Here is a 23,423-nt window from a genome sequence, read left to right as displayed (position 1 = left end):
GCTCCTCCTAAGAATCGTCGCCACCGGCGCTCGGCTCATCAACGACTTCGAGCCCGGCGGCTGCAAGCACCTCCTCGTTGAACACATCTCCCTCAATGGGCGCGCTGGAGCTCGAGGTCCATGGGAGGTGGACGAAAAGGTCGTCGCTCACCTTTAGGTACCTGCCGGAGCCAGAGGCAGCGGAGGAGGAAGGCTGGTCATCAACCACCTCCTCCTCGGCAGCAAACTTGCCGGGCTCCCCGGCAGGCCCCTTGCCGGGCTCCCCGGCAGACCCCTTGGCGGCGTCCTCAGCAGCGCCCTTGGCGGCCTCCTCGGCGGCGATCTTCTCGGCCTCCACCTCGGCGGCCTTGGCGCGTCCTCAATGACGGTGTCTATGTCCTCTGGGTCCACCGAGGGGAGATCTGGATACCGAGAAGGGGATGAGGTGAGGCCAAGACCAAGATTTAGAAAGAACAGAAAAAATAGGGATGGAAGGCAAGTGACTTACCCGTGCCGGGCTGGGAAGCAGAAGTCCCCTCCCCGCCAACATTTGGCGCAGAGGCGAAGCCACCAGCGCCCGAGTTCGCCTCCTCCTCCGTGTGCATGGGCTCGGTGCTTGGCGCCCTTGCCGGGGACGCCCCTCGGGGCGGCGTGGTCGATGGGGGCGGCGTGTTGGGGATAGCCCCCTGTGGCTCCCCTGCTGCTATCCTCCTCCTGCAATCACGGCAAGGTCAGCACCAAGTGATCGTGCCCCCAACGCACGTTGACGAAGGGCGAGTGATGAACTTACGCTGGGGGTATGCCGGGGGCTGCTGTCCGGGCTGCTCAACACCACCAGCGGTGTGCCGGAGGCACCTGCCGGGGGCTGGCCGCCCGTCGAAGTCCTGGCCCTCTTCACCCTCTGGGCCAGCGTCTCCACGTCCCTGCAAAGATGAAAACAATACAAGATAAGCGGCATAGTTTGAAGAGACGGAGGTGACAAAGAGGGGGGAGAGAACAAGAAGCTTACTCCTCCTCCATCTCCTCCTCTGCTGCCTTCCTCTTCCTCCTTGGGCTGAGGGACCCGAAGTCAAAGACGACCTCCGCGTCGACGTCTGCCGAAGGAGGGGAAGGAGGTGGGGTCTGAGCGCGCTTGGATGAAGAAGAGGCGGATGCTTTCTTCTTCGCCACCGCGGCCTTCACCACTTTCTTCGCCGCCGCGGGCCTCGTCTGGCGCGAGGACATCTCCTGGGCTTGCCTCAGTTGCGCGGCCCTGCTGGGCCGGACCGGCTCGCCAGAGGTTGCCCGCCGCAGGATTCGCCCTCTTCCCAAGACCGGAGGGTCGACAGCCTCGGCCTCCTCCTCCTACGACTCGTCGACCACATCTTCGACGAGGGGGCCCCGGTGCCGGCACCGCTGGCCTCCCCAGCGGACTCCGCCCACTGGGCGAGCTCCTTTTCCTCTGCCTCTACCGCGGCCTTGTCCTCCACGCCACCGGCGCTCCCGGCCTCCCTGGCGAGCTCCGCCTCCGCCGCCCTGGCGGCGATGTAGTCCAGCTCCTCCTAGGTGGTGTCCTGGACGAGCCGCGGCTCGGCGCTGACGTACTTCTCCTCAAAGGTGTCAAAAAACTCCTGCACCTGATCCTCCGGTGGCTCAACCCAAGTCAGGACGAGGCTGTGCGCGTTGAACTCCGGCATCATGGCGATGATGTTGTTTCGACGCGAGTTGTTGCTCAGCGGGACAACCCCCGCCGGCAACTTAAACAAGGGCCCCCTGGTGGCCTTGCCGGCCTTCGCGGCGGCCTTCGCGGCCTTGCCGGACCGCTTGACCTCGCCGTTGCGGTTCAAGTCGAGCTGGAAGAGCTGCTGGCAGAAGTGGGCATGCCCCATCACCGTGAGGTTATGGTCCAAGCCGGGGCGGAGCCTCATGATGTCGGTGGCGTTCGTGAAGAGCCAGGCCGGCCTCCCCTTGTTATGCAGCGGAGCGATTCGGCGGCGGATGAAATCCGCCCCGATCATCTCAAGGGTGAGCCCGGCCTTGGCAAGACGAAGAATCCTGGTGGTGGCGACCGCGAGCTTCTCGTCGTTGACATCGACATCGCTCCAGTCGCTCCTGCGGACCGGCGACACATGGCGGACCCGGCAAAAGTCCGGCGGATCCTTCTCTTCAATCCAGCACCACCGGCCCCGCCACTCCTCCCACCCCTCCTTCTGGGCGCCGTCCGGATATGTCCTCTTCTCCTGGGTCCTTGGGATCCAGGCGACACAACTGGAAATGGCGCCCCCCTTTTGGATACGAGGGAAGAAGTAGTGCCGAAAGAGCGCCGTGTTGGGATGCACTCCGGCGAAGCCCTCGCAGAGATGGGCGAAAAGGACCATGCATGCCACAACATTCGGAGTAAAATCCAGAAGGTGGAAGCCATAGGTGTGCATGATGTTGCTGAAGAATCAGAGAAGGGGGGCAGAGGCCGCAAGAAAAGTAGTCGACGGAGAATGGATACCGATCCGGGCCGGCTTCGGCGAAGGCGGCGGGGATGACGCGCGTGGCCGGATGCCCCGTCGTCTCGCTTCCCGTCTTGCACCCCCACAGGTGCTTGAAGTAGTTCCGGAGTTCGAGCGCGTCGACCGTCGACGGGAAGTAGGCGTGCTGCATCCGCCGCACCGCCAACTCGCTCTCCGGCGGCTCCTTCTCCCTGGCGTCCTTAGCCACTCCCTTGCCTCTGCTGGTCTTGGGTGCCATGGCGGCTGCAGGAAGCGAGGGATGGAGGATGGCGGAGACACGGCGGCGGTGAGCAAAAGAGAAAGCTTGCAAAGGAAGGGAACGGCGGTTCCGAGATTGGGGAAAGCACGGAGGGTAAATGAGCAGCGCGCCCGCGGTTGTTCCTTTTTACGGGGAAGGCGCGAGCCGCCACTTTACTGCGATGTGACGCATGCATGGGGAAGCGCCCCACGCATGACCCCCACGTCACGCACGATCCTCCACGTCACGCGTTCAACGCGGGTCGTGGGGAAGCGCGGCGGACGGAAAATTACTACGATAAAATCCGCCCCACCTGCCCGCGCACCATTCTGGGCTTGGCCCAACAACACGTCGCGCTTATGTGTGGCCCAGGCCCGGGGGCTCCTGTCGGTGTACAAAAGTAGGGGCTCTCCTTTCGACCCCTCTACTTCTACACGGGCAGTTAGAGCCGCGTGCCGTGGCCACACCTAGCAGGGCAGAGGAGGGAAGCCGGAGAGAAGCCGAAGGCACAAGACAACCAAGGCAACGCCAAGGCCAGGAACCTAGGAGAGCAAGAGGGCGAGGTGGACTCCCTCGGCAAGATCCTTGCCAGGGCAGCCTCCGCGGCCCCGGCGAGAGCCTTGCTGGGGCAACTTGCCCGATGCCAGCAGAGCAGGCCCCCCTTGAGCCCGTGGGTTCCAACACCACCAACCAACTACATTGGAACCAGGGCTCGGGAGGCGCCTCTGTGGTGGCATGCAGATCTTGGTCGAGATCATGAACACACAAGATCAGGTGAGGACCAGAAGATGGCGACCCTCGGCGGGATCCTACCCGAGGAAATCCACAAGACCCCCGGCAAGCGCCTTGCCGGGGACGACTGCTATGCCGCGGCAAGACCCTTGGCGGGCCCCCGGCAAGACCCTTGCCGAGGCCATCAGCAGGGCCACTGCTAGGCCCGCACTAGCCAAGACTCCGCCGCCGTTCGCGTGCAGCTGCCAGCTCAACCAGTTGGGCAGGCACCTGCGTGGCAACATGCGGCTTCCAGACCAACTCAGCAAGCACCTGCGTGGTGGCATGCAGATCTTCGTGAAGACCCTACCACCGCGCCACCTCAGCAGCCTGCCTGCCTACATGGCGCTGCACGCATCACTGGCCCGGGCGCGTGTCAAAGCGAGGCGGAGCGGCGACGGACGGGACGGGCCTCGTTCCCGTCCCCGATAAAGCTAACGGACACCTAAGTAGCATATTTAATGTGCTTTGTCCCGTAATGCCGGGCGATGAGCTCACGCACTGTAGGCCTTTCCACCTCCTGTGTGCCACTGTGGCAACCCCTTTTTGCCTATAAAAGGAGGCCCGAGGCATACTGGAAGGGATTCGGCTCTTTGGAACGACGCAGCCACCATAGCTAGTTCGAAAGCTCAAGAACACTCAATACATCCACTAAAGAAGGACTAGGGTATTACGCATCCTCGCGGCCCGAACCTAGGTAAACGATCTTTGTGCTAGCTCCTGGACCTGCTCTTCTCACAACCCCGCCCCTGCCGACCGTAGAAGGGAATCCAGTGATCCCATAGGTGTCGTTCTCACCGACAATTCATCAAAGTCTACTCCACTAAAAATAATACCACCATCTCATCGATAGAAATGACACCTTAGCTCCTATCAGATTCAAGATCCTGATCTCATTCACACCCATGGATGGTAGCATCTCATATGATGTGAATTTCAATCGGTAGGCAATCTTTTACCGGTCATATTTTTATGCTTTGTGCACCAAGCTCTGAACTTTTCTGCAAGAATTTCAAGGCAACCGAGTGTTTCTTCTATGAAGTCCTACCTCACACATCTTACACTTCACTTCTCGCTTGTACTTATGGTAGCATGTAGTACTCCGAAAGGCCACATGTTATAGATGTTTGAAACACTGGCAAGAGCACCTTTTGACTTGATATTTACTGTGAGCACATACCCTAATAATTGATTATTGCGCAATGAAAGGGTGCAAACAACAAAGGGATAAACATCTGATGCAATTCATAAAAGGAACATACGCTATAGCCCTAGGCGCTGGGAATCCTTCATAAGATCATCTTCAATCTTCTGTTGAAGCGTCATGACAGCCAATATTTTGTTGCGCTGGCAACCATTTCAAAAACATTGCTGTGGCGGCAATTTTAGAAAACATTGCCATAGCGACCGTTTCAGAAAATGTTACTGTGGCACCAAATCCAAAAGTTCCGCCATGGCACCAAATTATAGCTTCTCGTCCCGTGCCAAGTACACCTTCTCCACGTCTGGGTCCTTCGTGTACGTTTTCCATCGTCACCTGTAACATGTAGGCTATCTCTACGATATTTACATTAATGTGGCAATCTCGTGGCTCTAGCCATCATGTCGTGACATGGAGGCCACTCAACATTACAACAAATAACCATCTCATATAAACTCATTATCACGACGAAGGCTATACCACATGATATGCATACTCCACAAAATCAAGTTAGACATCCTCTAATCAGCTTTAGCATATTCTAATTATGTGGTTAAACATTTTTAACAAATAATACTAGCAACCTATGTGCACAACATAGGCGATGATTCTTGATGCTAGATTAAGTTTCGTGGTGTGTGAACCAACAAACTTAATTAAAAATCTCTAGCCCCACACTAAACTTTGTCAAATACGCGTGACCCCATAGAAGATCATCCATCTTTGACACCCTCTTGTGTATGCAAGGATTCACTATTCTCAACTATGATGAAGCCCAAGGAACTGTTACCAGATCGTCGACAGTCAGAGCTGATCGATTGTCAGAACCTTGTAACAAAGCTACATCATATTGTCAATGAACTGAACTGAAGCAACACTCGAGGGAAGCATAGCAAGAACATCAACCATCACAGCCACATGTGATCTAGATGACAACCTGCACCTGCTCATATAACTAGTCTTGCTGCCACTATTACGAAAGTAGTAGAAAACAAAAACATTTGCACCTATGCACGCCCAAGATCAATACGAAGATGCATAACGGGTTGGGATCATGATCGTTACCATCATCGAGTTGCAGCAAAAGAAGAACATGTCAGTGTAAAATGTACTTGGAGTCCGTCGAACCATCGATGAACAATCTCGCGAACGTCCCACGAACACTCCCTCGAACTGAATACCGAAAGCACGACCTCTCTACTTGGTTGCAAGCATGCAGCCTTCACGATCCGGCAGCGCTTCATCATCCAGAGCTAATCATCGCTGTAGAATTAGAGGGAGGACACGTGGCTTCTAATTATGAGGATTTGAGGATTAGTGTAGCTCTGATAAGTAAACTAGGACCAAGTAGAACTAGAAGAGGCTCCAAATCTTGTGTGTTCAATTGTGGCCAATACCTCAAGTATATATAGGTTGGAGGGGAAGAGGAGGGTTGCCACCAAGGAGGGAAAGCCTTCTTGGGGAGCCGACCAAAGAGGAGGAGTTGTTTAGGACTATCATTCCACTTAACGATATCGTAAGATCCGGAAAACGCGATCACCAACAACACTTGAGCTAGTTTTAGAGGCAAGCATAGGACCGTTTATTTTATCCGTTTATTATTTCACACGTGCATACAAGTTTTCCACCGAGTCACATAATCAGGGATCATAGCAGTTATAGCATGAGATATAAACTCTTAATTATGAACATGGAAATATAATAATACAATACCCAAATGAGAACACCCATACATGTGGCACGAACACTACAAAAAAATACACTTCCGTGATGATACGTGTTTGTCACAGTAGGTCACGTTTTCTGTCATGCATGTACATCCATGACGATTTTATGACAGAATCAAGATATTCATACCTGTGCTATCATAGAAGCGTTTGATGACATTACGAAAATTATCATCACGGAAGTGTCCACTTCCATGACGATAAAACGCGCGTCATAGAAGTGCTTTCGTCAAGGGTGACCGACACGTGGCATCGACCGTAACGGCCTGCCATTAAGCTATCGGGTCCGGTTTTGGATCCGATAACCTGTTAACAGACCAGACCAATGGGGATTTTCCACGTGTAAAATTCTCATTGGCCGGAGGAAACACGTGTTGGCTCACCGCTGGGACAGATGTCATCCACTCATTGGACAGGAGGCGCCTATGATGCGTCGACACGTGGCACGACCCAACAGAGGCCCATTCCAGTGAAAAGGCCGGGCCTGTCAAAATAAGCGGGCCGGCCCATTAGCGGCCTACTTGAGTTAGGCCCATTTAAAGTACGACCCATACAAGTTTCACAGAATCGGCCCATTAAAGGCCCATTCTAGATTCGACAATTTCCAGCCCATCGTCAGTTTAAGCCCGTTAACGGCCCGCTGCGTTTTTGGGCCCAATTGCAGCCGAGCTTCTTTCAGCCTGTTAGCAGCCCATCGTCAGTTCCAGCCCGTTAACGGCCCGGAACTTCTTTCGGCCTTTTCTCGGTCCATTCTGCAGTTGGGCCAATTCTAGCCCGCTGTGACTTTAGGCCTGTCCTCGGCCCATTCGGTAAATGGGCCAACTCTTAGCCCATTTTGTCTCTCGGCCTGTTAAGGGCCCGCACAATAGTTGGGCCTTTGACTTTAGGTCCATTAGGGGCCCACGCTCCGCAGGGCATCATTTCAGCCCAATGCGACTTTCGGCCTGTTAAAAGCCTAGTTTGCAAATTGGGCCTCCTCTGGCCCATAACACTTTCAGCGTCTTACTGGCCCGTAAAGTAAAAGGGCCGAGACAAAATTGACATTTATTTTGGCCTGCTAAAGGCCCGCAGGCCATTTCCATTTATACGGCCCTATCGAGCTTTAGGCCTGTTGACGGCCTGCTAAGAGCCATTGTTAAGGTGGGCCCATTTGGGATCCACTTGATATTATTTTGACCTGCCCAATTAAGGCACGCTTTGACTGCACATGTTTGTTCGTTTGTATGGCGTCCAGGAAATGTTTGGGCGTGTTGGCCCCCGTTTCAATGATATAGCATATTCAAGAATTATCCTACTCTATACTATCGCCTCTAAAAACATACACTATACAATAAAAGCATAGAAACGTAGAATAATCCTACACTACACAATAAAGAAATTACAGCCGAATATACCCACTGGGCATTATAGTTTGGCACCAGTGATTATAAAGCGTACACAAATAGCAAATTACATACACTGGACAAATAAAGCTCATACATCATGGACACGCATCAACAGAACTTACCATTTGAACTATAATCTCTTCAGAAAAAATGATTGGCCGGATTCAGATAGCTCAAATTTCAGTCTGCAAAATCTCCAATTCCTTCGTGGTTACCTCAGTGTCTTGTTTCATTTTGGACTCCTGCATCTAATACCTGCATGTCCAGTCTCAACTTGTTGATTGTACGTTGAGAATCATGTACACGTTGTCTTGCCACCTCTAGTTGATGCTCGAGAACATCAGCACATTCGAATTCCAATCCATAATCATTCGGTAACGGCCATGCCGCACTGCTCGCAGATCTTTGTGTTGATGTCACTTCATCCTGAAATGTTTCTGTAAGTACACATGACTAGGGCAAAAATATAGTTACAACAGTGAAGCGAGCAAGACAGACTATTTTGTACATGAAAAAACAGGACTAACAATAATGTTACATGTCATGAAGCATAAGCAGGTGATATTTTAAAAATTATAAAAAGGTATTCTGTGCAGCCTGCATACAAAAATCTCTCTTAGCTCACCAGAGGAGCATGATGTTGGGGCCCAATCCAAAACACAGACAAGTTACAAATTTAGACAGCACGGTGCGTATAAGTAAACATGCAGTTGGCCATTCTGTAGCTCAATTAAAGTCTTAGGGAGCATAATGAACAGCAAAGGGATTCATACAAACCTACTACAGAAGCAAAACTAGGCAAACATTAGCCTAGTATAAACTAGACTGTGAGCCTCATGCAATAATAGTTGGTTAATAGACTTCAAAGCTTCAGGCACACTTTGCCAGAGTAATTAAATGGTAAGGCCTTTAATTATGTCAACTAATAGTTATACAAGTACCCAACATCAGGGATCATTGATTGGGCATCTCATTAACCGAGGACAAATAAAGCAATTGAAAAGAGCAAATTAACTATATGCCTGAAACAAACAAGGAATTGAACTGTTGAGTTGGATACAGTGACTTATCTTAACTGGTTGAACAGGCTCAGCGCAGCTCCTACTTCTCTTGCAAGGCTCCTTCCTAACATCTTGTACTTGGAAATCCTCAATCTTATCTTCATTGCACCCCCTCTGCAAGGTGACACAAACTAGTTACTTGTCTCCTAGGAAGATAAATATGCATACTTTCCAGTCTGTGAACAACACAAACGGATGAGATTATAACAAAACAATACCACATAATGAAACATGCCACATCTCTTGCACTTGCACACAATGAAATGAGCATTTACTATGTCTGCACTATGTAAAAACTAGGCATACCTTCGAACTGGATCTCCAGGTACTCTTGGAGAGCCTACTTTAGTGTACAACCAAACCTTTATATCACCTATGAGTTAGACAAGGCCCCACTACAGCAGCCCTTAGTGTTTAAATTGTTGACAAGCTCTATTAGAGTGTTAGGTCAAGAACAGCAAGTAATCAAAGCAAACAGTCCTAGTATGGCTGGCTGATGCAAACAACAATTGAACATATGTGTGAGCAAATCTTACATATCAAAAAAAGAAGCAAAGAAGGAGGCTTAAAGACCATCACTTGACTGACCAGATTTAAGGGGCAGTTAAACATCATGTGCAACGTATGAACTAACATAAACATTGCATATTCCTGATTCTACAATGGAATGCACATGTATTAGGTTATGCCATGTATTGCACGCACAATTGAATTGCAGGTTAAGGGCCAGTTCGATTCCGCCTTTTCAGTGCTTATTGTCGAAATAAGCCATAAAAGATGTAAAGAAGTCATTTTTGAGTTATGGGCTTGGGCTTAACTTATTTCTCTTTGGAGGGGGGTGTTTTGGGTAGAAGCTCACTAAAAATTGAAGGGAATGGGAATAGTGAAATGACTGTGTTGTCTGCCTATAATACACTCAAAATGCAACTGCTCACGCCCGCGTCACACCTGACCCTTGATACGTCTCCAACGTATCTATAATTTATGAAGTATTCATGCTATTATATTATCCATCTTGGATGTTTATTGGGCTTTACTATGCACTTTTATATTATTTTTGGGACTAACCTATTGACCCAGAGCCCAGTGCCAGTTCCTGTTTTTCCCCTTGTTTCAGTGTTTCGAAGAAAAGGAATATCAAACGAAGTCGAAACGGAATGAAACCTTCTGGAGAAGTTATTTTTGGAAGGAAAGCAACCTGATAGACTAGGAGTGCACGTGAGGAAAGAAACGAGGGAGCCACGAGGTAGGGGGGCACGCCCACCCCCTAGGGCGCGCCCTCCACCCTCGTGGGCCCCTCGTGGCTCCCATGACGTACTTCTTCCTCCTATATATATCCATATACCCTAAAAACTTCTGCAGGGAACAGAATAGATCGGGAGTTCCACCGCCGCAAGCCTCTATAGCCACCAAAAACCAATCGGGACCCTGTTCCGGCACCCTGCCAGAGGGGGGGAACCCTCACCGGTGGCCATCTTCATCATCCCGGCGCTCTCCATGACGAGGAGGGAGTAGTTCACCCTCGGGGCTGAGGGTATGTACCAGTAGCTATGTGTTTGATCTCTCTCTCTCTCTCTCTCTCTCTCTCGTGTTCTTGATTTGGCACGATCTTGATGTATCGCGAGCTTTGCTATTATAGTTGGATCTTATGTTTCTTCTCCCCCTCTACTCTCTTGTAATGGATTGAGTTTTCCCTTTGAAGTTATCTCATCGGATTGAGTCTTTAATGATTTGAGAACACTTGATGTATGTCTTGCCGTGCATATCTGTGGTGACAATGGGATATCACGTGATTCACTCGATGTATGTTTTGGTGATCAACTTGCGGGTTCCACCCATGAACCTATGCATAGGGGTTGGCACACGTTTTCGTCTTGACTCTCCGGTAAAAACTTTGGGGCACTCTTTGAAGTACTTTTGTGTTGGTTGAATAGATGAATCTGAGATTGTGTGATGCATATCGTATAATCATACCCACGGATACTTGAGGTGACATTGGAGTATCTAGGTGACATTAGGGTTTTGGTTGATTTGTGTCTTAAGGTGTTATTCTAGTACGAACTCTAGGGCTGTTTGTGACACTTATAGGAACAGCCCAATGAATTGATTGGAAAGAATAACTTTGAGGTGGTTTCGTACCCTACCATAATCTCTTCGTTTGTTCTCCGCTATTAGTGACTTTGGAGTGACTCTTTGTTGCATGTTGAGGGATAGTTATATGATCCAATTATGTTATTATTGTTGAGAGAACTTGCACTAGTGAAAGTATAAACCCTAGGCCTTGTTTCCTAGCATTGCAATACCGTTTACGCTCACTTTTATCGCTTGCTACCTTGCTGTTTTTATATTTTCAGATTACAAAAACCTATATCTACCATCCATATTGCACTTGTATCACCATCTCTTCGCCGAACTAGTGCACCTATACAATTTACCATTGTATTGTGTGTTGGGGACACAAGAGACTCTTTGTTATTTGGTTGCAGGGTTGCTTGAGAGAGACCATCTTCATCCTACGCCTCCCACGGATTGATAAACCTTAGGTCATCCATCTTCATCCTACGCCTCCCACGGCTTGTTACGATTTGGTACTGTCCTACAAACCTCTGCACTTGGAGGCCCAACAACGTCTACAAGAAGAAGGTTGTGTAGTAGACATCAACCCTCATGTAAAACCAAACACGCAAGCGTTCATTGCCCTGCCCGCTTGCATCTCCTCTCCCCTTTCCCTCTACCTCAATCCCCTGCCTGCAGCCCTAGGGTTCCTCCAGCGAGCTGTCGCCTCTGGTCCCATCTGGACTGGTCCTCGATGATCCTCTGTCCAGCTAGGCTACATGGCCGGCAGGTAGGGGCAAATCTCCCCGGCTGCTGCTCCCTCTGGCGCCGCCCCTCATTCTCATGGTCTCCAGCAGCTGCTCCACTGTGGTCCGTCCAACACACTACTCCGGAGGGCACCGCACAACTATGGCTGTTGCCACACTGCAGCAGAAGGCACCTTATCCCCCCTCCCCTCCTCCCACGCCGTGGCCTTGAGGTGCTGTTGAAGGATGAGCTCATCCAACAAGGTGAGGATCTCCTCTGATTTTTTGCCAAATTTTCATTCTGATCCACTATACGATGAATTACTATGAGCTGCTTCTGCTGCTACTATATGATGCATTGCTATGAGCTACTCCTGGTGCTGCTATATGATGAATTGCTATGAGCTGCTGCTATATGATGAATTGCTATGAGCTGCTGCTGCTATATGATGAGTTGCTGTCAGCTACTCCTGCTTCTATTGTATGATGAATTGCTATGAGCTGCTCCTGCTGCTGCTATATGATGAATTGCTATGAGCTGCTCCTGCTGCTGCTATATGATGAATTGCTATGAGGTGCTGCTGGTATATGATGAATTGCAGACTGCTGCTGCTGCTGTATGATGAGTTGCTATGAGCTGCTGCTGCTATATGATGCTTTCAGGTGGTGCTGCTATATGATAATAACCAGCCACTTGGACCATCGAATTTCAATAAATAATCATGCTTCATTTAAGTGTGGGTCATGCATTCTTCGTTTAAATTAGGCAATGAGATCTCTATGGAAGACATTGACCAAAGTAGATTGTGCCAAGTAGATGGTATCTTTGTATTTGCATTTTGAACAAATAGTGATGGTCTGTTTTCCTATCATATTAATTACTGCATTGGGTTCAATTTGTGATGTTTGCAAGTCAAATTATTTTTCATATGGGCAGCAAAATGAAAAAAATATAATGTAATCTAGACTTTTCACTGATCATACCAAAGATAAGCTGAAAATGAAGGCAATGAAAAGAACTGGTTGGCTTATTACCCGGAGCTTATATTCACAGGTGCTTATTTTCTTAGGATAACTCGTAATAACTGTCCCTAAGAAACTTGGCCAATAGAACTGACGTACAAATAACATGTCACAATGATTGCAATGGAGGAGTGACCTACCATAGCACACTGTATAGGCTCACCACTGCCTCTCCTTTTTTTGCGATGTTCCATGAAATTGCCACATACATCTTGTACCTTTTCATTGTGTAACCCTATCTGCAAGTTGACACGGCTAATTTCAGACATCTCTACATGATAATACATTGCATATCCCTTGCGCATATTTAAACCACCTTTTAATGATTGTGTGCGTAGCATAAACTAGCCATGACTCTGTGTGCTGGACTAGCAGACACTCTAAGGGAGCCTAATGTAGTGCACTGGAATTCCTACATGCCACCTACGATTTTGTGTAATGTAATGCCTCTGTTCCTAAATATATGTCTTTGTAGAGATTCCAGTATGGACCACATACAGATGTATATAGATGCTTTTTTGAGTGTAGATTCACTCATTTTGCTCCGTATGTAGCCTATAGTGGAATCTCTAGAAAGACTTATATTTAGGAATGGAGGTACGAGGTAGTATCATGTATGACATCTACATATCTAATTTAGCAGCCAGTAGTAGAAATCATTGTCTGCACAAAGGGATTACTGGTCGAAAATCCTAGCAAAGCACGCTGGTAGGCACACAACAATACAAGAGAGAGAGACGCGCTTACAAGATCATAGCAATGCCTCAGTCCAGGATCTTGGTTGGACAAGCTGTTAGATCCAGAAGAAACATCGTCCTTGTAGTTTTTGCCAGCTTCATAAAGGTAACAACGACCTGTTAGTATATTTGAAGTACATCGGGCAGGTGATGCTGGACGGGTTTAAAGGTGACAAGTATCTAGGCCGTGGCGCGTGGTTGGCATCTTGCCAGACGGTGGGAATCAGGTTAGAAACGTCAAGGGTGATGACGTTGCGCTGGCTGTCGGGGTCCGGTAAGGAGATCTAGAATTGTCGAGTAGGGTGTTTGTGGAGCGGCTCCGGTAGGGTGGACTATGGTGTGGGCGAAGCGGACCTGTGGCCATAGACGAGGGCGTCGGTGAAGCTGCTCCGGTGGTTGGGCTAAGGATGGTGTCGACGATGCGGATCTGCGGCCGTGGACGGGGCGTCAGAAGCTGCTCCGGTAGGTTGGATGAGGGTGCGACGAAGCGGATCTGTGGCCGTGGACTTGTGAGTTGGCAAAGCGTCCCCGGTAGGGTTGAGAATGGTATAGGCGAAGCTACTCCGGTAGGGTTGACGATGGTGTTGGCGAAGCGGCTCTGGTAGGGTTGAGGAAGGTGTCGGCGAAGAGGATCAGAGGCCGTCGGTGGGGCGGCTCCGGGGGGTGTGGACGAAGCATCTCCGGTGGGGAGTACGAATGAGCCGCTGCAGATGCGCTGCGGTTGACGAGAGTACCGGTGAAGCAGATCCGGCACCGTGGACAAGGCCGGCACTGAATGGGCTATGGTATAGTGGTGGATGAGCAGTCTACTTGTTTCTAGTGGAGGTGGGAGGGGTAGATGCGGCCACAGAAGTAGATCCGGCGAGGTGGACGCCGCTGGCAGTGAATGGGCTCTGGTTCACCGGTGGATGAGCAGTCTAGGGTTTCGAGAGGGGAGGGGTAGAAAGGCCGATGATGTACGGACGGCGTGATGTAAGATGCTCTGGTGCTGTGGAGTTAGTCGTTTTTGCGGGAGGGGGAGAGGAAATGGGGGTGCCGTGTGGTGGGGGGAACCGGAAGTTACCAAAGCAGCCCCGACCTATTATGTAGATGAGGGCGGTATTGTTATGATTTTATAGCAGGCGGCGCAGTTCCCGATACGGCTTTAATGCAAACGAGGGAGGGGTAGCGGTTCCCGAAATGTTGAATGGCCAATGATGCATCCTCCTTCAATTAGCATCGTGCATGCATGAGGGAAGTAATGGGAGGAGGACCGGGAAAAGAGGCTGCACGATGTGAATGCAACGCAGTTTGTACTCATATAAAGGCGCCCTTCCATTCCAATGCATCTACCACATTGTATGCACCTAAGCATTTGCCTAAGCACCTACACTAAGTGCAAAAGTGCTCACTCCAGACCCATGGCGGCGATGCACGCGAGCGGCAAGCGGCTGTGCCAGATAGTCCACGACGCCGGCCTGCGGCATGGCGCCGAGGATCGTCTCCAGACGGTGTTCGCGACCGGCTGGTGGATGGCCGCCGTCGACGCCAACTACGACTCTCAGTTGGACCAGATGATCGTCGCCACCACCAACAAGTTCGCCGTCCTCAAGAAGCTCGGGGACGACATCGCTGTACTCCTCCAGCCCGCGCGCCCGGGCTCCTCATTGCCTGCCACCCTAATCGGCCTCCATGGCCGGAACCTCTTTCAAGCACTGGTGGCCCTGCGACTGCCCGCTGACACCATGAAGAATGTCCACCTGGAGGTTGCGCTCGCCGCGAGGCGCCTCGCCCTGCAAGAATTCGTCTACCTACACATCCACATGTACGAGCAAATCGTGTACATAGGTATCTACAAGGCCATTGAGGACGCTACGACGTTGGCCTTCCTCAACCGGCTGTAAGCCTTGGATGCCTTTGCTGAGAAGCACCTTGACCTCGCCACAAAAGCTGCCGCTCCTTAGCCGCCGGTTGGTGGCCCGACGCACTAAGTTGAGGAGGAGGTCGTACGTTGATGGATGCATCTTTCTTCTTGCCTCCTGTAACCACCACTGCGATCGCATCATCATGGCCTTAATTCTTATTGTGCTATTGCATTCTTGTTCCAGTCAATACCGACATGTGCGATCCCTTTGCTTAATTATATGCATCACTGTAATTAGTACTCCATCCATCAATTTATAAGTTGTGCTTACCTTTTCCATCAACTTCGTGCAACGCACGGACATCTTGCGAGAAACACGAGAACATGTCGGACCGCATGTGACCAAACCGACGATGCGCCAACCTAGCTACTACGTACCCTGCTTATCTGGCGGAAATAGCCCCGCCCTAGCGTTTCCAATCGTTATTTCTATCTATCGATTGTGCCAAGGAGCAAAACCAAATGTTACAATTTATACATTTTTCTCTACTCCTACTCCTATAAAAAACTCAGTTGGTGATGGTGGTGTGTCTGCCATCCGTCATTTCTGACCATTAGATCTGCATCTAACGACTGTGAGGTAAGTTGTGGCATTTTTGCAACAATAGCCCACTTCTCTGCTCCAATTTGCAGAAAACTCCTGATTATCTTGAAAGCAACCACATCCCTCCCTCACCTCATCAAAACAGCATGAGAAATATATTTTGAGTGAAAAGTAATATATTAGGAGTATATCAAAACAAGAGTGATTTCTTTCAAGTTTGTGAACAAGTACTACTATTCTACTACTTTGGATCCGTCGCAACGCACGGGCACGTTGCCAGTAAAAGGAAAAGGCCTGCCGCGTTCGCGTCACCACCCCCATGCCCGGGAATCAGGAGTACTCCACGGCCCGTCCGGCACGCCACATAGCTAGGGAAGGCGTGTTGCCTAGCATTTTCACTTTCATGTGGGACCGCCGTTGAGCAAACCGACCATTGGCAAACCACACCCCGCCCGCCGCCGGGTTGGAAAACAGAAACGAGGGGAAGATCTAGCTGTAGCACGGAAGCCAAGAAATTTGGTGTCTGATGGGGCTCGTTGATAGAGTGTTATTTATTCATAACTAGCAAGATGGGGCTCCATTCGAAATCTCACCAACTCTGTTTTTTATAAGAGTATAGATATAGATATAGATATAGATATAGAGAGTAGAGATTTGGTTACCAAATCTCATGTGTGCAATGCACGTGTAGCTTACTAGTTTTTTTGAGAACATGTAGCTTACTAGTTGGTTACCAAATCTCATCCGGGTTTGGCACGAGCTCGTACTGCGGGAGCACCACAAGGCATGCCGCAGGAGTTACATTTCCCTCTCGGGGCCCACGGGACCGAGCTTCGGTGGCTTAGTGCACCGGCCTATGAGTCAATGACATGCGGACCTTAAATGCGGCTGTCCCACATGTCATTCTCATGGTGGTGGCGTGGTTCGCGACTCACTCGTTCGAGATGAACCGACCGGTGGTGGCGTGGTCGTGGCGAGGGTGCCACAGCTGGGCGTCGAGGCATTACGAGGCATAGATAGCCACACCGGCGGGTACTACCTGTAGTACAGAAGTACACCAGCTGAGGAATGATGCCCGAGACGAAATGTGTCACAACCGCTGGATGAAAATTCGATGGTGCGGGAGTACGGATCAAAGTAGGCAAACCGCGTCCAATCGGGTGTGGCTGTGGTAGAAAGTTGATGGTCTCCGGAGTTTAGCTGGCCCGCATGTCATGCACACAAAGGCAGAGGAGCAGTGGGGCTGAGAGGGATGAGGCGCACGTCGGGAGACGTCATGCCGTGGGTTGGAGCGGCGTCATGGGAATCGCGTGTGGGTGTGGCAGTGGTAGAAACAAGAAACGTGATGGTCGCCGTGGTTCAACTTCCATGGACAAGCTGTCATGTCTGCTGACACATGCGTTGGATACCGCTTAGTGCAAGGAGCAGTAGTAGAGAAAACTTGTTCCAAAGATACCATTTTTCCGATAAAATTCTTGATATATCATTAGTTTTTACACATGGGATTACTCCTGCAAGGGTCAATCACAACAGGTGTTCTGTAATAAAATGCATCTTGATGTTCCTTGCAATGCACGGGCATCTTGCTAGTTATAGAAGAAGGCCACACGGGCATCTTGCCGCAGGGTGTGCCACCTATCGGTGTCAAAACCGGTGAATCTCGGGTAGGGGGTCCCGAACTGTGCGTCTAAGGTCGATGGTAACAGGAGACAGGGGACACGATGTTTACCCAGGTTCGGGCCCTCTCTATGAGGTAATACCCTACTTCCTGCTTGATTGATCTTGATGAATATGAGTATTAGAAGAGTTGATCTACCACGAGATCGTAATGGCTAAAACCCTAGAAGTCTAGCCTGTATGACTGTATCTCCTTCCGGACTAAGCCCTCCGGTTTATATAGATACCTGAGGGGACTAGGGTTGTACCAAGTCGGTTACAGAGAAAGGAATCTTCATATTTGGTTGCCAAGCTTGCCTTCCACGCCAAGGAGAGTCCCATCCGGACACGGGAGAGAGTCTTCGGTCTTGTATCTTCACAGCCCATTAGTCCGGCCCATGCCCAACAGGCCGGACACCCGAGGACCCCTTAGTACAGGACTCCCTCAGTAGCTCCTGAACCAATCTTCAATGACGAGGTGTCCGGCGCGCAGATTGTCTTCGGCATTGCAAGGCGGGTTCCCCTTTCTGAATACTCCAGGATAGTCTTCGGACGCAACGAATGTGTCTGGATCTGCAACACAAGTACCAAACATACAGCCGTAGAGAGTATAATATCTCACGAGTCCCATCTGCTGACAACTTTTCGTAACGCGACATCACGCTTGCCCGGTCATTATTTTGAACCGTTTCCTGTCCTGCCGTTCCACGTCTCGAGGCGCGGCTTTTATTGGCACGTCTTGTCGAAGCAGAGATCGTATCCCCTTATTGAGGGATTCTCATCAATACGAGCGTGGGTAACCCAACCGTCCCACTGGGAAGGTTCCTTAGGGATAGGCTGGCTTTCAGGCTTAGGAGGAAGCGTTCGATACCTGTTGCCTTTATAAAGGAGGCAAGGGCCGTCTCTGTTTACGCCAAACCTCTCCTCAGCCTCTCCAACCTCAAGTTCTAGCACCCAAGTTTCGACTTCATTGCTTCAAGCTTCCCAATCATGTCCGGACCTAGCCCACAGGGCCGATGGGTGGCTTCCTCTATTATAGAGGAGGACATTGCGAAGCTTCGGGCGGCCAGATACCTAACCGCGGAGATCCCCCACAGGCTTCCTGCTCAAGGACAGGTTATTCCGACTCCCAGATCCGGCAAGAGGGTCGTATTAATTTCTCACTTCCTCCGAGGGCTAGGGTTCGCTCTTCACCCCTTCGTTTGGGGGATCATGTTTTATTACAGACTAGATTTTCACGATCTAGCCCCAGATTCTTTCCTCCACGTCTCAGCGTCCATCATCACGTGTGAGGCCTTCCTCCGAATTCCCCCACACTTCGGCTTATGGCTCAAGACCTTTAGCGTGAGGCTGAAGGTGGTCGATGGGAAACAGGCGGAGTGCGGCGGTGCTGTAGTGAGCAAACTCACCAATACTCTCTGGCCAAAAGGCTCTTTCACCAAAACTTCCAACCAACGGCAGCGGGAGTGGTTTTACGTCACGGAACCCCGTGGTACCAAGTGGGCGGCTATACCCGCGTTCCGTTGTGGCCCTCCGTTACAGCTTGCATCATGGATTAATAAGGGCTTGGACTGGGGATCAGTTAATGAAGTGTAGACTCTACAGAGCCGCATCCGAACCCTCCTTGAGAGGACATCGATCTTGTCAACGTGATTCAAGTAATGCTAGTCCGCCGAGCCCTGCCATGCCGGCGTAGGCCTCTCCGCAGGTGGGAGTTTAACCCGGAAGGACCACAGACCCTCCAACACTTCTTCGGCACTATGCACAAAGGGATGTGGAAGTTGTTTTTCGGGAAACGAAAACAGTGGCCGGACACCACCTAGGACATCAGCCTCGACTGCAACCATCCGGATACCTCGATAAGCGCTCAGCTCCCAAACACTTTGTAGTTAAGTATGCCGTAATATGTTACTGAGCAAACTATCTTCTTCCAGGGCTGGATAAAGAAAGCGGAGCGAATTATGTGTTCGCCCCCCCTCCCCGAGGACTCAGCGGAACCCGTACTAACAAGGATGCTGGCCCCGGGACCATACCAGATGCCTGTGGAGGAGGACAAGGCGGAAAGCGGGAGGACCAAAGGCGGCCTCCATCCCGAAGGTATATCAGACATTGTGTCCGGGGGAATCAAAATTCCATCGTCCGAAGACAAAAATGAATGAGAAGTCGACGTCTCTTCACCCCGTGGTAAGAAAATGGCTGCCTCCGAAGATTGGGAGGAAAGGGCTCCTAAGCGAGGCAAGGTGCCCCAGTCGGGCGGCTCAGGCTTGGAGGATGGCGTCTTCGCACAGTCCCATGATGAGGACAAGCCTCTAGCCGAATCGTAAGTGAACAAGGATGTTTTTAAACATATCCCGTTCCTTTCCTGTTACCAAGGTAACATCTAGAATATATGTTTTTGTAGCTCGGCAAATAGTCTTCTTCACCAATCCTCCTCCTCAGGAGATCTTCTTCCGGAGATGATGGAAAGCGAGACACCTCCACTGGTCTCCTCGCCCAATAAGGCAGACGACTTTGAGGTGTCGTCCCAGAGGGTCTCTCCTGATCAACAAGTGGTGCGAGGGGTGATGAAGACACTACCCGAAGGTGATACTTCGGTAGCCCGGGATCCGGGGGCCAACAATAAAGGCCCCGGACTATCCGGTTTACAGCTGGAGAAGGCTCTAGGGACAGATAAACAGATCCCTTCGAAGGGAGGCCGTACTCGTACGACAGCTTCCGGAGGTCTAGAAGCGCTGGATATATTGACGAACATGCTGCGACAGGCGTCTATCTCGGAGGAACATCGTACCTTGATGGGTACGGTGGTTGAAAAGGTTCTGTCCGCGAAAAGGGGATTGAATGAAGCCTGCGCGAGCCTATTAAGAGGCTTCGTGGTTTGTACTGAAAAATCTTTGAATGTGTTTTATTCACAAACTGCACCTGTGTATAGGTAGTAGCCCCTGAGACTTTGATTGGCTTCCCAAGGGAGGCGATCAGAGGATCAAAAAGATATGCCCAGTGAATAATCTAATTAGTTGGAACACAAGCTGTTACCTCCCTGGCGACTGCCCGGACTACAGAGGTTGCAGATCTGCAGCGGAAGCTTGATGTAGCGGATGATGACATTACGCTTATCAATAGGCGGCTTGACGAGGTGCAAGGTATGCACGTGCTTGTAATTGATCATGACGTCAAGAATTGTATACTAAAATATGCATGACTGCAGATGGTGCTGCCGCGGTCGAGATCCTTCGTGCTGAGCTCGCCTGGGCCAAGGACCAAGCCCCGATTGATAATGCGGTTGCCGAGAAGGCATCTGCCGAGTTAAAGGCAGTCTGCTCGGCGCCAATGCGAGGAGAGAATATCCACGATGACACGTGAGCTTAAGGATGCCACTAGCCGCTGTGAATTCCTTGAGAAGGATAATAAAGCCAAAACGGCTGATATTGACAAGGCCTTATGAGAGGCGAAAGAAGCGCGGTCTGAATCTAGACCGGCCCGGGAGGAGATCCGACAAGCTGGGGAGATCGCGGCTGATAAGCCCTTTTTATTGCAAACTAAGTTCCGCGATCCGAATTATGCTCCGCTTAATCAAGTGTGGAGTTCTCCAGACGCGTTATTGGACTTGCCGAAGAGTGCTTCCGATGCGGCGTAGTTTTACCAAGCGCAAGAAGGGTATGCAACAGAGAAGCTTTTCTGGTCACAATTCAGTGTGTCAAAACGCCCACTGTTGCTGAAGAACAGATGACCCAATGGGCCGAGCTTCATAGACTATCCGGTTCTACCATGAAGGATGCCGTGATCGGGCTGTGGCCGAATGAGCCAATTCTGGATAGTTATTTTGGTTTGGTGCGGCGACTTGCTGATGCGGTGCCGCATATCGACGTCATTAAGTGGTCAGCGTGCATTGAAGGTGCACGGATGGCCTTTGCCCGTGTCAAGACATACTGGGCGAAGATGAAGGCCACTGATGTTGCAGCGAGGGGTCCACCCAAGGGCAAGGACCATCACGCACCAGAGCATTATTTCGAGGATGTCCTGGAGGGTGCCCGCTTGATAGAGGGTCAATGCTCGAAAAACATGATATTCGAGTGAGATGTATGGAAATTTGTAAAAGATAATATTATAACAAGGCTATTTTTTGTAGTTTCGCCTAAAACTTTTGTTCCTCCTGTGCGGCCATTTTTTTAATAATCTGAAAGTTTCAGTCGTTGGCTTCAGCCCCCTCGTATGAAGTACGGGGGTGTTCGGAAAAGCATTTGATCACTCTTAACGCAACGTCTTGGTCCATTAAGGAGGTGTCAATGCGGTGAACTAGGCAATCGGACTATAGGGCATTAACACTTTCACCTAGCCATAGGAGTTTTATGGGGGGACTACGATATAGCCCCTGGTATGTACACGGCTTATTCCAATACGGTGTGTTACATGTATGACCTGAAGAAAAAGGTCCTTCGTATAATACGGAGGGAATCGCGGAAGATTCTGATAGGTCATCGAGTGGTTGACCAGCTCTCGCCGCATCATGACAGTCAGTTTTTGGCTTTCTCTACTTGAGGTGCTTGACCAGGTGAACCGGAAACACAATCGCAGTAGTTCTCCCTTTACTACCCTAGCCGATAGAGCGGAACGCAAGGTAGCAAGCACAGGAGCCGGGCAACCCAACTATTGACCCAAGACATGATTCGGAGCTGATGCATATAAGGCCAAACTCGCGATGCCGAAGTATGCTATAAAGCTGTTCGGACTTGTCGGCAACTCATTTGTTCCCATACCGAGCCCCTGGCAAGTTATGCCGAGGTGTATGTGTAAAACAACCACAGGAGCCGAATTCAGTTTTTTCTAAAAAAAGGGAATGCTGGATGCGGATTATGTTTACTGGTTCCTGAGTGATATGCCAATCGTTATTTTGTAGATAACAAAGCTGCAGCCCCGGCTATTTGACATGCCCGGGGTCGAAGGCAGAGGAAAAAGGCACTTTACAGGCTCGAAATAAAGAGTGCGGTCTACAAAAAGTTATTTTGGACCTCCTGTCGCACGTCTGCGCCGCCTGTCCTCGGTGAGGGGACTCCTTGACGGGAATAGTCCTTAGGTAAGTGTACGAACCTGAACTCCGATGGAGTCCATGAGATGACCAGCCTTTGCGTCACCTGTGGTAAAAGATAATGAAAAAGAAAGAGTAGTTAGAAAAGAAACAGAGGTTATGAGAGTACTTGCAGGCTCGTCCGTATTGTGCTTCCGTGGATGCCCAGGGTATCTTGAGTGCATAGTTATGTATGCGCGGTACGGATTTCGCAGGTATATGAGGTGGACAGCGGAAGCTGAACTGCTAGTCCCGCTCCGGAATTGGTCGATCCTGTTGAATGGAGATCGGTGGCTTAATGGCCGACAAGGTATGTGGTTTAATAAGACCGCTTTGTACTTCGGTTGAGGTTGCCGTAGTATGATTCTCAGTCCAGAGGGAGTACTTATCCTGCTCCCTTGTAGGGTTGTGTGTCACGTATACCATGTTCACTGTTTTTACTTCGGGGGAAAATTGATTCTGACCCCCGGTATTTGGTTGGTGAGTCCCTTCGTCCTTGCTATCACGGGGCGGCCTCCTCCCCTTGTGTTCGGCGTTGAGCTTGCCGGCCTGCTTGAAGACCCAACAACTTCTGTTGGTATGATTAGTTGGTTTATCGGGGTGGCCATGAATCTCGCAAGGCCGATCCAATATCTTGTCTAGATTGGATGGTCCGTCTCTGTTTGCCTTGAATGGTTTTTTCCGTTGACCGGGTTTGGGACCGCTGAATCCGGCGTTGACCGCTGTGTCGGGCGTTCCTTCGTTATCATTGCGACGTTTGTGTTTGCTGCGTCGTGGCTTGCCATTGCCATCTCGGACTTCGGAAGTGCCCGGATCGCTGGTGCTGCTGCTTCTACGAGCGAGCCAGCTGTCTTC

This window comes from Aegilops tauschii, chromosome 3 (genome assembly GCF_002575655.3).
Source record: "Aegilops tauschii subsp. strangulata cultivar AL8/78 chromosome 3, Aet v6.0, whole genome shotgun sequence".
Classification (NCBI taxonomy): Eukaryota; Viridiplantae; Streptophyta; class Magnoliopsida; order Poales; family Poaceae; genus Aegilops; species Aegilops tauschii.
Note: the sequence above shows the minus strand (reverse complement) of the source record.